Here is a 5031-nt window from a genome sequence, read left to right as displayed (position 1 = left end):
AACAACAATAAAAAGCAATCATTAAAGCAACCTGGCGGTACAGTAAAGTAACCTGGCGGTTACAATACTTTTTAAACAATTACAAGACTTCCATTACAGACTTCTTCTAATTCTGAATGTGTGTCTTTCTCATTCCAGTCATAGTATGCATAGCAAATAATCAGTCCAAGTTACAGGGTAGCGTGCAGCTGCCGTATATAATACATATATTACATATAATATGCAAACATGTGAAGTAGCTTTGATCAGTAGAGTTAATGCCTTATTCTTCTCCTCATCCGAAGAGAGAGGAAGTGGCCCTGCACTGCAGAACCTCTAACTGCTCTTTGCCAAGATTTGAACATGAGGCTTAACAGATATTAAACTCAAGGAACTCTAGGAATCTTCAGGGAGCATCTTTCACCCCTTTGCAAATCTGCACTGTAATGCATCTGAGGCCAGGATGTAACCTATAATTATCATATATTTTATTATACCATATAATTTTCATTTACTTTGTCACCTACATTTAGAAAGTGTAAAAGGATTGAACATACAAATACAATAACACAATAAAAGGAAAATAATTCTGAAAAAAAATATTTCTCAATTTCTTTTCTATCCTTGACAGTGTTTGTTCAACATGTGAGGTGTCGCACCAGGATACCCTGGGGGCCAACCAGCTCGAAAGCAGCTTACCAGAAAAATACCTAGGGATCCTGGCAGACAACGAGTTGAACATGGGCCAGCAGTGTGCCCTTATATCAAAGATGGCCAACAGTTTCCTTGGCTGCATTAGAAAGACCATTGCGAGCAGGTTGGGGGAGGTGATATTTCCCTCTCCGCATCACTGGTGAGGCCACACCTAGAGTGCTGGATCCGGTTCTGGGCTCCCCAGTGCAAGAGAGACATGAGTGGATCCAGCAAAGAGCCAAAAAGATGATTAAGGGGGGTATCTTAACGTTTATAAACACTTGATGAAGTGTTTATAAAGAGTGGAGAAAAGAAGACAGATTGAGACTCTTCTCGGTGGTGTTCAATGACAGGATGGGGCACAAACTGAAACACAGGAAATTCCATTTAAACATAAGGAAAAACTTCTTTAGAGTGAAGGTGGTCGAGCACTGGAACAGGTTGCCCAGAGAGGCTGTGCAGTCTCCATCCTTGGAGATACTCAAAACCCAACTGGACATGGCCCTGAGCAGCTTGCTTTGCTTGATCCTGCTTTGAGCAGGGGGTTGGACTAGCTGATCTCCAGAGCTGCCTGCCAATCCAACTGTTCTGCGATTCTGTGCTTGACAGCCCTCTGAGGGGAAAGGTTCTTGCTACAATCTGCAATAGGTATATAATATTTTGTTATGCTTATATGTTCTCATTTTTTCTTTTCTTGTACTGTCCCTTCAGTTCCTTCTTTCCTACTTCTTGTAGTCAAATATTCATGTTTTTTATTGATATATGTGTGGATAAGATGGCTGGTGCATAGGTATTATACCAAAAATTCTTTCTGGGAAAGCTAAGATTTATAATATTTTTTCTTGTGCCTTTGATAATAAGAATAGTTTCATCTCTGCAGAGCTGTCCAAAAGTAGATTAGGATTGCTGAAAGGAGACAGGAAAGATTTGGCCTTTAGAGGCAATTTAGATCTCTCCTTGAGACTATGTAACAGCAGCCCTTGAATGAAATGTCAGTTAAGCTACACCCTTATACCTGTTCTCTTAAGTATCAAATATGTTTATATGTATGAAATACAGTTACAGAGACTAATTCAATTAGCAGCTCGGGCATAATAGGTTGCTTAGCTCCAAGATTAGGAAAGGAAAATTCTGTACTTGGTTGGGGGTGGGGGAATAGCTTAATTCATAGCAGAGACATAACTACAAAAATTGGCTATGAGCTTCTAACCAAGTGCAGGGTGGGCTCCTTACAGTACATTTTTAGGAGTTCTAAGGACTTTTTTCTGATTGAAAAAAAGTGATGAAGGATTTATAGGTAGCCTATGAAGAGTTTTCTCAGATGTACATGTGGGAATGATTCAGATACTGACTCCTCACCAGAGAGAAAATAATAGAACTATGAAAGACCATGTCCTCATGTTTAGAGGGTTCCCTATAGTTATATTCTGTGAGGAGCACTGGGGAATGTTTACAGCTCCACTGACTTCCTAGTTTCTCAGCAGAGCAAACAGTCTTTGTAATCTTGGTGGCAGGAGAATAATTTGATAAGGACATCTGTTCCTCTCTTGACAAGTCACACCTTAATCTTTCCTAAGGAAATTTAAATATATTTCAATAACTATTTCATGATATTTATTTACTCTATTTACAGCGTGAACAGCTGGGCAGAAAAGAAATCTGAAAATCAGGCACAAATATCCTATAAGGAAAAAAATCTAGCAACTGGGCAAATAAGTGTATGGAATCATTTCCCATTCTTCAAAATGATACTGAATGATATCTTTTTATCCTGTTGTGTACACTGGATATAATAGCTATTGGCTGAAAACTTTGTGGCAATAACTCCTAATGTGCACTAACTTTGCACAGTAACAAATTCTACCAATCTGATACAAGAATGTTGATTTTGCAGATGCCAGGTATGTTGCAGAAATCCCTAGGAAAATTAATTAATGCATATTTAATAACTGATTAAATAAAATGAAGACTTAAAATTTTCAGAACAGTTTAAGAGATTAATTGTATACTGAAATTTCAATGCAAGGTGATAGCTCGTGTGTTTGCTTATCATTGCATACCAAAAATATGACTGAACTGGAAGTGAAAGAAAAAGGATGCTGAAGACCTTCTCTCTATATTTCATGCAAGACTTAGTAACATATTCTAGACTTCATGTAATTATATAAAGGAACTGCCAAAATAGAAATTAAAATGTATAGAGTAATGGAAGAGGCAAGAGACAACACTTCATAAAATTATATGGGTAATATGAAATCTTGAACCTTCTACAACTTTTTATTAACATGATATTCCACCATCATGCCTGTATTTTATGTGGAAAAGCTGATGGCAATCAATAAAATATCATGATCAAGAAGTCTTTGCATTTGTTTTTGCTCTAAAATAAAGAATTCTTCTCTATTCAGAAGGATCATTCATATAATTTTTTGTGTTAACAGGCTATTGTAGAGTTAGGTACAATGTCAGACAGTAAAACCTTATAGTAATAACTAAAATAAATAATTTCCATATTTCCATAGTCCTACTTGCTGTTTTATTAAAAAAAAAATGTTCCTACACAGTTTACTCCTCACTTACTCATTAAAAAAAGAAAAGAATTAGAATTCCAACAGGCATTTTCTTTTTTCCGTAAAGTTTCATGATCTCCCATGTTACTAGAATTCTCTCACTGGCCTAGAATGATACATATTCATACTCTCTGTGTCCTTTTTAACTTTGGTCAGTGTTGGCCTGAGTCCTAGGAAAACACAAACAATATTCTTTCTCCTGTGTTTACAAAACTCTTCTACAAATATGAAAGCCGTGTAATTGTTAGGAAGTCTTTTCTCAGCTGCTCTCTAAGTGTCACATTAAACATTGCTTTTACCAAAATTTTCACATCGCAGTTAATTACATATATGGATTAATTCTGTTACTTTAGTCAGCTACAACTGAGCTGTTTTGTGTTATATTGCAATGTAACCGTAAATAAGTCCCAAGCATCTTTGTTGAAAGAATGTTTGTTGTGGTAAGAGTTTCATGGAAATCCATCTCATACCCACATCTGGAGTTGTAAAGTAGCCAATATAATGCCTGAAATCTTGGCTGAGAGTTAAATCTATTCGTATATGGGAAAACAAAACAAAAAAAAGTCGTTGCTCTACAAACAAAATAAGGAGTGCATCTGCTTCCTAACCATAACAAATTACGCTGGGTAGGGAAGGCACCTCTAGGAAACCAACAGACACACCATGCATACTAATGCCTGCTGCCGCCAGTACTTGTAAGAGTCATGCTTGCAATGCTCCATTATTCAAATTATTCGCTAATACAACTCTGTTAATAGAGTTACCCAGATACTAAAATTCATCCCATTTATTAAATGACCCCAAAATAAAGCTTATAACAGAAATTATAAGCAAAACACACCCTCCCTCTTCCAGAAATATAGGGAGACACTTCTTCCCTATGTTCTCATACATTGTCAACTTTGCTGACATTTCAGAAAAAAATAGTTTGTCCACATACTAATATCTCCTTAATTAACAACTTCCTTTTTTTCTGTTCTCAAGTCACATAGTAAGAGGCTGAATAACTTGATAAGTTACTTGACTTCATTATGGAATGACAAAAGAATTGCTGATTTTTTTCAAACACATTCTTTTTAATTAACTGGACCAATAACACATACTAAGTAATGATTTGTATCCACTGCAACTGCTCCTGTGGTTGAACAAATCAAAGGAGACTGGAATGTCAGATGTACTGTGTGTGAGCCATGGACATTAAATATCAATTACCAAAAGATGTTTTAAGTTTTTTTTTTTCTTTCTTTCTTTTTTTTTTTTTTAAGGAGAGTCAGAAATCTAGGTATTATATTAAAGGGAAGAAAGAGAGAAAGACAGCATAAGAAAACTACATTCATATTCAATTTAAGTCCCAGAATGGGGCATTTTATATAACAATCAGACTAAATTTATACTGTACAAAGCTTTTCTTCCTATTTTCCAAAAGCTCCCTTTCAAATTACAAGCATTTTCTCTTGAAAAAGAGTATAGTAATGAATGAACTGAAGATTTTGCTTGTAAGCTGGAATGGTTGTCTATCTAAACTGTGCAGTACTAACTGGTAGTAATTTAGATTTCAGACCATTGAATACCAGCTAGTGGCAATAGGCATAGATACTCTTATATAGACTGTTATATAGACACTGTCATATATATTGTGCCTGTAAAAAAGTCCTTAATTTTTGAATTGTTGCATTGCACTTAAAAGCTTATACTTCTGATAAAATATATATATCATATGCTACTGACTAACTGAGACCTCTTTTTAACTAGCCTATTTTCTTACAAACTTCTCTGCAGTTTGGTCATC

Source organism: Dromaius novaehollandiae, chromosome 4 (assembly GCF_036370855.1).
Source record: "Dromaius novaehollandiae isolate bDroNov1 chromosome 4, bDroNov1.hap1, whole genome shotgun sequence".
Taxonomy (NCBI): domain Eukaryota; kingdom Metazoa; phylum Chordata; class Aves; order Casuariiformes; family Dromaiidae; genus Dromaius; species Dromaius novaehollandiae.
This window is presented reverse-complemented; position numbering follows the sequence as displayed.